Genomic DNA, 11,409 nt, shown 5'->3' on the forward strand with positions numbered 1-11,409 from the left:
TTATGTTTCTCTGCGTGTATCTCACACCTCCGGTAAATCCCTTTGAACCTGGTCTCCCCCCCCCCCCCCACCCCCCTTAATCTCCCCTTGAGGCATCCTGGGTCCAGTAGGATCCAGGTGTGGGCGTCCGGTTGGTCAGGGCGCCTTCGTGCACTCCCACCCCCTGTCCCGCATGGGAGTTATAATTACTTAGAAAAGAAAAAGTCTATAAAGGCGAGAGCTTTACACCAATTGTTGATAGTCATATATTAAATCCTATTTAGTTAGTGATTAATATTTTTCTCCTCATATTGATCACAACATACTTTTTGTAGTACTTATGGTCTGTTCTGCATCATAAGAGAAGAAGAAAGGAAAAAAAAAAAAAATATGCGTATGTGGATACATCTTTTTTTTTGTTTCTCTGTTTCCTTCCCTTTCTTTCTCTCCTTTCTTCTCCTCTCTTCTTCCCATTTTTCTTCCCTTTTCTCCCTTCCTTCCCCCCTTGAACATTTCTGATATCACTTTTTTGTGGTCTTGGAGATTTCTTTAAGATAATTTTCAGCCTGTATTTCGCTGGTGAAGCTGCGGGTTGATCCCCTGAAAACTATTTTCAGTCGGGCAGGGTTCTGTAAGAATACTTTTGAACCTATCTGCTCGAAGGGAGTAAATAGCTGCCTCAACCTCCACCTCCTCTCAACAGTTGCATGGGCAAAGTCAGGTCTTACAAAAAATGCGGTGCCATTAAATTCTCTCTTGCTTGTAGGACGAGCTATGTCATAAATAGTATCTCGAAGTAAAAAATTTCCAAAAAACACCAGCATTGCCCTTGGGTATTTAGATTGGTTCTGCGATTGCTTAGGTTGGGTAAGGGGGAAGCGATGGGCTCGTTGAACCTCTCTCTCTAGATCCCAGTTTTGTAGTTCAGAGAGGGCTGTTTTGAGAAGTTTAATTACATACCCCCTAGGGTCATTGCCTTCGACGCCTTCCGGGAGCCCCAGGAAGCGGAGGTTGTTTCTCCTTGATCTATTCTCCTGGTCCTCGATCTTTGTCAGCAGGTCCTGTATAATTCCTTCTTGTGTTTTTTCCTGGTTTTGAAGATAAGCAACATCCTTCTCAAGATGATCAGTTCGTGTTTCAACTGAAACCATCCTTTCTGAGATTGCTAAACAGGTGCTTCCCACCTTGTTAACTGCCCCTTGTAGCTTTTGAATGGCTAATTGATGCTTTTGAGTGTCTGTTTTAACATCTTTATGAAGTTTCTTTATGGAGCTTAATATATCTTTCAGAGATGGCTCGGTTGCTTCACCTATTCCCTCGTGTTGAGAGATATCCCCAGTTGAATCCTCTCCACTTTCTTGAGCCAGTGTTATTTCCTTTGATTTTTTAGGTTTAAGGTTTTTTCGTATATTAATTGGCTCTGGGTTGCTTCCCTGATCAGTGGTATCTTCATAAGCCGATTTGTTTAATTTTTTATTCCTTATTTTTCTGGTCTCGAGTTTTTTCCGTGGTGTAGTTCCTTGCCCTGGATCGCTATTTTTTCTAGTATCCGAATAGCCGGATATTTCCGGGGTTGATACATCTTTGTCTTGGCCTTGATTACCATTGCTTACCCCACTGGAAGTCGAGATGCCGGTTTCGTAGATGTCTGCATCAGATTCATCAGGCTCATCTGAGTATGAGTTCTTTTCCCGGGAGTGTAATTTGTCCAAGGAAGGGTTCTGAGTTAGATGAGTGTTGATCCCTGGAGCACATTTTAGGTTTACCCTACTTGCCCCACTTTGTATCGTTGAGTCTTGATCTATTGGTTCATAACTCACCCCTTTATTCGCCCCCACTTTAGATAATGGGCTAAAGATGTTTAAAATACTAGGCTGCGATGTAGTTGAATGCCCTGTCATTTTTGCATTTGCTTTCAGATCCTTGATGGTTTGTAGCCGCTTTGCTTTTTTGACCATTAAATCCATCTCTTCGGTGTCTTCAAAGTCTTTCTCTTTCTCTTTCTCCTTATATCTCCCTTGATCTTTTCTTTCTTTTTCTCTAGTTCTATACCATTAGCTTTAGCAACAGTTTTAGCCACATTTTTATCACTTTTCTTGTCTTTCTTAGATTTTTCATAGTCCCCTTGTTGCTCACAGATAGTCATGTTTTTGGGTTTGCCTTTATCCTTCTCTTTATCTTTTTCTTTTTCTAGGCCTTTTTTGTTGCCTTTCTCTTTCTCCTTTTCCTTCTCTTTGTCCTTTTCCCCACCTTTCGCTTTGTCCCTGTCTTTATCTTTTTCTTGTTCATTCGCATATTCATTTGCATGTTCCTGATCTTTATTTTTTAATTCCTTGGCTTTGGCCCCTCTTGTCTCTGGTCGCCTCTGGGTTAGCTGGGTTGGCTTTGATAGCTTTGTCGTATGCACATTATCCACCTCCAATACATCTCGTGCCATTTCATTAAACTCAGCTTCTTCAATGTATTGACACCCTGTGTCTTCCACGCTGTCAGACTGAGGCATATGTTGGTCGGATACCAAGCTTAGATCGGATAGTTCCTTGAGGTCATATTGTCCAATCTCCCCCTCTCCAATACCCATGTCATTCATTTTTTCTGTTGCTTTTTGTTTTGCTTTTTGTTCAATTGGTTCTGTCTCACCCAGCTTTGCCTTACACTCAATCGATACTGTCTGCGCCTCATGTGGTGTTAATGAATTCTGCCACGCATTCGCATGCCAAAGATTTTTTTTCAATGTGATCAGGATGCTCAGTATATCAAATGAGTCACATGTGTGCGGGCTGGGATTTAGCTGACATAATTGATAGCATTCAATAGTGCCACACTCAGGTCTGCGTTTTCTTTTTTGTGCCTGCTGCCTATCAAGTTGTATATACTTAACGGGCCTCTTGAACCTGCATACTGAGCCCTCAATACACAAAATGCAAACCTCCCTTTCACCCCCTCCCAGCTGCTTTGGTGAGGGAAAGTTCAGGCAGCGAAAATTACTCTTCTGAAATCTCCACCGAGGCCCTCTTCGCATCGTAGGCTGTTACCCTTTAAGAGGAAGGTCCCGTTTTTTTCCCCCTCTTTTAGTCTTTAACACAGCTGCTGTGGCTAGGAGCAAGTGATTAGCAGCAGAGCAGAACAGATTAGATCAGCGAAGAGGTCAGAGCCACCGCGGCTGCAGAGGGGCTGATGCAAAGCCTAATGCAGAGCCAAGATGAAAGACGTTGATGAAGACGGTGAAAGCTCCGGCAGTCAGCACTTCACACGAGGTATATTTTTTTTCAATACCCCCCGGTAACTCTCAAAGCACTCCTGGGAGCTCTAACTCTGAATCTGAGTGCCGCACAAAACTGCAACTCTCTTCATAGATCATCCCCAGTAAGAATTCTCCCGCCGTCACGCATCATGCTGCATCTTACCTTCCACCAGGCGCAGGAATTGTTCGGTAGTTGCTCGGTGGCTAACATGGGAGATGGAGGAGAGAGTAGGGGGCTGCAGGCAGCAGGAAGCAGCAGCAGGCGGGCAGATGGGCAGACGGGCAGCAGACAGGAGTTGGCAGGAGGGGGTGAAGGTTGCCATTGTTGATTATCCGCTGCGGCCACAGGTAGCTGCCATTCATCTGCCTATGTCAGCATGTAAGCCACACAGTACTTATATCGGATGTTGTGAACTGTAGTAAGGCGTAGGCGCATTGACAGGTATTAGGTGTAGATCACAGACCGTGCATCATGCCGTATAGATTACAGCTCTCTTCAACATGCCCCCCATGTAGAGCTCAGGAGCAGGAAAGCGCTCAGCCAGCGAACACATATCCCGACGCCATCTTGCCTCTCCCTCGCTTGCCTCTCCCTCATGTTATGTTTCAAACGTGTGATCTCCCGTGCATGGTCGGCTGAGTCCTTCGGTTAGCCATTGTAACCGTCGGCTTCTCGATGACCAGACGCTCATGTACGGGTGGAGTTATATCTTATGGATTAAACTACTCTTACCAATTCTTCAAGTCTTCTGTTCAGTCCTTCGACATCCTGCATAATTTACCACATATTTTGGCGACGATCGGGAGACTCCACCCCACCTACGCTGAATTTTCGTATTTATTCGGCACCTCATCGTCAGCGTCTCTTCAAAGTTTTCTACTCATAAGGAAAATACTCTTCAGAAGACAGCCGATTTTAATAGGCTATTGTAGGTTTGAGACGTTCCTTCAATCACCGGGTTTGTTTTCTCGTTTTTCCTTAAACAAACCTCGCCGATTGGTCGGTTGCTATCTGCTGCTTTAAACGATTGACCTCATTGGATCTTCGTCCTTCCAGTTTCTGAGGTATCGTAGAAACTCTTCTAATCGAAGACAACACAGCAAGGTACTGTTATTACTTTTATTCAACTATTCACACGTTGTACTTGGAAGCTCCCCGCGTATCTTTTCAGCGATACGCACGCTTCTAAATTCAGCGTATCTAAAGTTTCATTTAATTACCTGTGTTGCCGCGTATCTCTGCAGCGATACGCACACTCTGTTCCTTTGTAAACAAGCATATTGTTTGCTCTTCGTTTTCAGCGATATGCACGCTTGTGAAACAGACATATTTCTTCAGCGATATGCACGCTTATAAAACGGGCATATTTCTTCAGCGATATGCACGCTTGTGAAATAGACATATTCCTTCAGCGATATGCACGCTTATGAAACGAGCATATTTCTTCAGCGATATGCACGCTTGTGAAATAGACATATTCCTTCAGCGATATGCACGCTTGTAAAACGGGCATATTTATTGTTCATTTTTGTGTTTTTACTTCTGTGTTTCACACTAGTTATAGCATTTGGCCTCAATCTGTTGTTTATTTTCTACTCAATTTTTTTTTTTTTAATCCTACTGTTATTGCAAACATGGCTAATAGTCAGTGGCATCAGATCACACAACCTCCACCCTTCTTGAGTAAACCAGGTACCCCTGACATCATTTGGTCTGAGTGGTTTGGTCTATTTGAGAACCATTTGATTGCCATTGATGCGTCTGACTATTCAGCTCAAAGGAAGTTCGCTATTCTTTTTGGTTGTCTAGGCCAAGCTGGTCAGCGAATTTTTAAAAGCATTATTCCTATAGCTCCTCCTATTTCTAATGATGAGAGTGGGGATAATCCTTGGAATATATATATTGAAGCCATCGCCAGATTAAAAAAACAATTTTGTGATGAACCTAACATCATGCTAGAGCGACACCATTTTTATTCCAGGAAACAAAAAGAAGAAGAGAAGGTGGAAGAATACATCGTGGCTCTCAGAGTATTGGCTATCACTTGTAATTTTGAACCTTCTCCAGATAATTTTATTAGGGACCAATTTGTATTCAACTGCGTTTCTAGAAAGATTAAACAAAGAATCCTGGGATGTAAAAACCCATCTTTAACAGAAGTCATTGACCCTGCACTTAGTATCGAACGCTCTACCCTAACTAGTAAAGCAGTGATGGAACCAGCAAAACAAGCGGTTAATGCAATAGATTTTTATGACTCTGATCAAGAAGAAGCTGTTTGTTCCATTTCTAATAAAAGCAGAACTCAAACCAACAAAATCTTCCAGAAGAAAAAGAATTTCTTGTGCTATAGATGCGGTTCCAAGGATCATATAGGAAATGCCCCGAATTGTCCTGCGCTTAAGAAGCGTTGTTCCATCTGTAAAAAAATTGGCCATTTCCAAGGAGTTTGCAGATTCGCCAAAAAACCTCCTAATGTAAATTATATTGATGTTGATGCATGTTCGGATTCTTTTAGAAACATTGTTGTTACATTAGATTTCAATGGCGACATTGACTCCATTAAGTGCCCTCTCTGTTCTGCTATTATTGATAATGTCCATCTCCAGGTTATGGCAGATTCCGGTTCCCCATTTACAATTCTTAGAGACTCAACTTTTTATGAAAAGTGGGACAAAAGAATGGAATTGTTTGAATCGGATGTTAATCCAAGGGCATTTGGTGAGAAGGATATTAACATGCTGGGTTACTTTGAAGGTCTAGTTCAATGCTTTGGAAGGGAGACCGTCACTAAAATTTATGTGGCTGAAAAAGGTAAAGACATCGTAGGCTGGAAAGATCTAGCCAAGATGGGTCTTTACTTAGTCCCTGGTGATGAGAACCCCATCAAAGTAGGAAAGTTACCTAATTTCAAAAAAGACCTCCCTATTGCTGTTGTAGAGAGTCCTAGTATAAATGTACAAGACATTGTATCTGAATTTAAACCCGTTTTTAAGGAAATTGTGGGAAGTGTGAAAGGATTCGAACACAAGATTAGATTGATACCGGGTGCTCAGCCTATAGCTCCTAAGGTTAGAGCAGTTCCATTGAGTGTCAGATCGGAATTGAAAGAAATGCTCAATGATTTATGTAAACAAAGCATCATTGCACCTGTCAATTCTTCTCAATGGGTCGCACCGATTGTAGTTGCCCTTAAAAAGACAGGAGAAATCAGATTATGTGCGGATTTAGGCTCATTAAATAAGAACATAATCGTTGACTGTCACCCGCTACCTAGAATTTATGAGCTTCTGGCAAACATAGGCGATGCAAAATGGTTTTCGTTGATCGATCTTAGGTCAGCGTACCATCAGGTGTCATTATCTAAGGAATCCCAAGAACTTACATCTTTTATCACTCCATTTGGAGCCTTCAAATTTCTTCGCCTTCCTTTTGGTTTAGCGTCCGCAGGTAGCGTTTTCCAGAAGCTGATGGATGTATTATTCCAAGGGTTAACGGGTGTACAGGCATATCTTGACGATATCTTGATTTTTGCCAAAACATTAGACGAGCATAATGTTATTCTCAGAAATGTTCTTTCAATTTTGATGTCTAGGAATATGACGGTTCGCACAGATAAATGCAAATTTGCAGTGAACAAAATTGATTACTTGGGACATACGGTCTCAGACCAGGGTATCACCCCCAAATTTTCGGTTATTAGAGCCATTGAGGATGCAAAACCCCCTCCGGATAAAGATGCCTTACGATCTTTCCTTGGACTAGCAGAGTATTACGCTAGGTTTGTTCAATCATACTCCCAACTAGTTGAACCTTTAAGGCAACTTTTAAGGAAAGGGTCCAATTTTTTTTGGACAGAGGAGTTGGACAAGGTTTTTTGTGAGGTTAAGAAATTGATTGTTTCTGCAAAGGCCATACATGCTTTCAGGGAGGATGCCATCTCCGTTATCACGGTAGATGCGAGTATTTCTGGACTAGGGGCAGTTCTTACACAGAAAGTTAATGGTCAGGAACAAACAGTGGCGTTTGCGTCTAGAGCACTTAAAGACTTCGAACAAAGATATAGCACAATTGAGAGAGAAGCCCTGGCTTGTGCATGGGCAGTCCACAAGTTCAAAATGTACATTTGGGGTAGAAAATTTGAGTTGGTCACTGACCACAAACCCCTAATTTATATTTTCAATAAGTCCAATTCTGCTTCCATGTCAGCACGGCTTATGAGATTAGTTTCAAAATTACAGGAGTTTAAGTTTACCGTTAAGCATATTGTAGGAGGTAAGAACTTTCTTGCTGATTGCTTATCCAGAATGGCTATGGTCAAGGACGATGATGAGGATTTTCTAGTGGAGGATGTGGAATGTGTAACTCTTGTGGACGCTGTGGATGAAATTAGTGATGTGATTTCAGAGAATGATTGGAAGGAAGCCACCTCTCTGGACAATGTGCTGTTGAAAGTTGTTGAGTTTATCACGCATTGCTGGCCCGAACCCAGGGGTTTGAGTGGCGATTTGCGTAGTTTTGCCCAAATCGCAGAGGAACTTTCCGTTGAGAACGGTATAGTTCGAAGAGGTGAGAAATTTGTTCCCCCTTTTAAATTAAGGGAATCCATTATTAATAAGGCACATCAAGGACACTTAGGGACGACTAAGACATCCATGCGTATTAAGCAACACTATTGGTGGCCATCAATAGATTCCCAAGTCAAGAATTTGATTGATTCTTGCCCGGAGTGTTTGTTGTCCGACAAACATTGGCGCACGTTAAAAGTTCCTTTGCATCCTACAGAATTTCCTAGCTCTCCTTGGGAGAAAGTTGGGGTAGATTTTTCAGGCCCTTATTCCATTCTTCAACAGGAGAATAAGTACGTTATTCTTTTAGTCGATTATTTCTCGAAGTGGATGCACTTTGATTTCGTTAAGTCACCAAATTCAGACTCTACCATAGCTTTTCTCAAGAAGGTTTTTGATTTAGAAGGGTCCCCAAGGTTTATCGTCACAGATAATGTGACTCATTTTGTCTCTGATAAAATGTGTAAATTTTTGAAGCAATTGGATATTAAACAACTCAAGGTAGCTCTTTATTCCCCAGCTTCGAACGGTCTTGTTGAGAGGGGGAATAAAGTAATCAAAGAAGGTGTTCAGACTGCAGTATCTTGCAGTTACAATGTAGGTGAGTTTGTGAAGCAAAAAGTTTGGCACTATAATACCTCTCCTCATTGCGTGACTGGTGTCTCTCCGTTTTCTTTGCTGAGAGGGAGAGAGAATCGTTCTGTTTTATTTCCTTCTTGGTTACACCAGGGTTCTGCAGTAAAAACTGTTGATTTGGACTCAGTTAAGAAAGCTGTTCTCGAGAAACAAAATCATATGAAGTTGCATTTTGATGCTACTACTGATAGTAAATTGGTGGATGTTCTGGTTGGTGACTGGGTTTTAATCAAGAATCCTGGAAAAGTTGTTAAAGGACGTTCTAAATTTTTTGCCCCTGTCCAGGTAGTTAAAGTTAGCAAAGGAGCAGCTTTTCTAGGAAAAAAGGGTTGGTGCAATAAGCGCCAATTAGTGAAAGTGTCTGATCACCAAGCTGAAATTATCAAAAACAAGAAGTGTAGTGATAATTCTGATAATTTGGATTGGAGTTTTTGGGTGGATGCCCCTTCCGTTTCCTTTGTTCCTAGTGATTCCTGTGAGCAACTTCCTGTGGAGGGTTTAGCGAATTCTTCAAACGTTGCCATTAATCAGAATTCTACAGTTTGCAATAAAGTTTCTTCTTTTGGCAGACGCATCAGGGCACCGGAAAGATATAACGAATTTGTTAGATTCTAGAATTTATTTTTTTTCTCTCTTCTTTTTCCCTCTTTCATTTTGTTCACTGTTGTAAGGGGGAAGGTGGTGTAATGTAATGGTACGTATCACGCCGCGTGTTACATCTCGCGGCGTGTGTCCATTTCCATTTGGGAGGGCTTGGCTCGTGTTGAGTTCACGAGCCACAGCCCACGTTTGTATTTATTATGTTTTAAATCTATTGTTCACGAGCCACGGCCCGCGCATATTAATGTTATGTTTCAAACGTGTGATCTCCCGTGCATGGTCGGCTGAGTCCTTCGGTTAGCCATTGTAACCGTCGGCTTCTCGATGACCAGACGCTCATGTACGGGTGGAGTTATATCTTATGGATTAAACTACTCTTACCAATTCTTCAAGTCTTCTGTTCAGTCCTTCGACATCCTGCATAATTTACCACAACCTGATACACCCTGAATTCAAGAATCAGCCAGTGAATGAGTGGAAAGTTAAAGCACTTTCCAGGAGGTGGTAGAGGGTTTAAAATCCAAATGCGGTACGACACAAGTAATTACTCTCAGTAAATTCAGTGGCAAGTCAGAGCTATGCCTTCAATTACATGTATATAAGTTAAAACAATGCACAGCACACAAAAACAAAAAGATGCTAGATTTTTTTGGGACCATCCTCAAATATAGTTATAGAGCCTACTTTGCAAGGCACAAAATAAATAACATGGGGCTTATGTTGTCTCAGGGAATAAATGTTTTTTTTTCATTTTATACTGACTTTGGCAACTCTCAGGCCCCAGTCTTTTACTGTGGGTTATGTGCCAAAATCAGTAATGCGGTAAATGTGGAAGACAGAATCATATCATTTATCTAAACCTGCTAGCTTTTACCCAGATTTGCCTGAGTTCAAATTTATGCATCTGTTTACTCTAAATTTACTCCTTGCCTTCCCTACTGAAATCAATACCAATGGTCTTTTTTATTTGCCTGCTAAAAGTGGTAGCAGGGATCAAAACAAGTCAAGATTATACTTACAAATTAGTCATTCTTTAAAGCACCACAGATTCTGAATTTAATTTTGATGAATTTATTATAAGGCCAAAAATAATTGAATATAAACACACCTTAATATCAGCGTATATAGGTACATAAAAATCAAGACAGAGCCGAGTCTACGAATATAATTCATTCAGCACAAAAGGCATAATGTGATGAACTACAAAATCAAAATGCAACACAGAATAGAAGCTGAGACCAATTCTCTTTTCATTGAGAAGTAAATGAAATGCATCTTTCCCTACACTGCTCTAAATGAGGTTCCTGTCTATCTCCTTTATATCAAACCCCAAAGATGTCAGCACATGTTTACTTCCTAAGAAGTACTCCCGTCAAATGAGGCTGATAGCTTTAGGCTATGGAGCTCACTCGAAGATGCTCCTTCTCTTCCGAAAAAGCATAAGTTCCCCCAAATCTGTCCCAGAGCATCATACAAATAGTCAATGTTCAACCCACAATCCGTCACATGATGAGCTTTTTTCATTTGCAACATTTTCAGTAAGTTTCCACAGGAGTCTTAATCCTTTCCAGTGGCCTTTGTTCCAAGATAGACTAGACACGAAAGGCGTCCTCCCTTTTCAACTTCCAGTCTGCTTCAAAGACATTCCGGAAACGCGCAAAACTTCAGCCATGCTCGCAGTGAGAGGAAAAACCGACCTATACCCCTGCACAACACTTCACCTTGCTCTCTCCTTCGCTATCGCCGTAAGGGGAACGGCAGGACAACCTTCAGCCACACTGCAGTGAGGGGAACGACCTGGCTAAAACTTCATCTTCCAGGGGGCTTTGCGTGGTGCCAGCGGAGGGCGTCATCATAGGGTGCCAGAGGCCCTAAAGCCAGTGAGGCCCTCCCGCAGCGTGGGATATGCAAAACCTCAGCCATCCACGCCTTGAGGTCAACGGCCGCCCTATACCCGCTGCACACCACCTCACCTTGTTCTCTCCTTCGCCATCGCCGTGAGGGGAACGGCATATCAACCTTCAGCCACACAGCCAAGAGAGGAACGGCCAGGCTAAAACTTCATGTCCCAGGGGGCATTGTGTGGCGCCAGCGGAGGGCGTCATCATAGGGCGCCAGAGGCCCTTAAAGTCAGCAAGGCGCTCCTGCAGCACGGGACACGCAAAACTTCAGCCATCCATGCCGTGAGGGGAAAGGCCGACCTATACCCCCTGCACACCACCTCACCTTGCTCTCTCCTTCACCATCGCCGTGAGGGGAATGGCAGGTCAACCTTCAGCCACACAGCCGTGAGGGGAACGGCCAGGCTAAAACTTCATCTCCCAGTGGGCATTGCACGGCGCCAGTGGATGGCGTCATCATAGAGCGCCAGACTCCCTTAA

The sequence above is a fragment of the Lissotriton vulgaris genome, chromosome 3_1 (assembly GCF_964263255.1).
Source record: "Lissotriton vulgaris chromosome 3_1, aLisVul1.2, whole genome shotgun sequence".
Lineage (NCBI taxonomy): Eukaryota > Metazoa > Chordata > Amphibia > Caudata > Salamandridae > Lissotriton > Lissotriton vulgaris.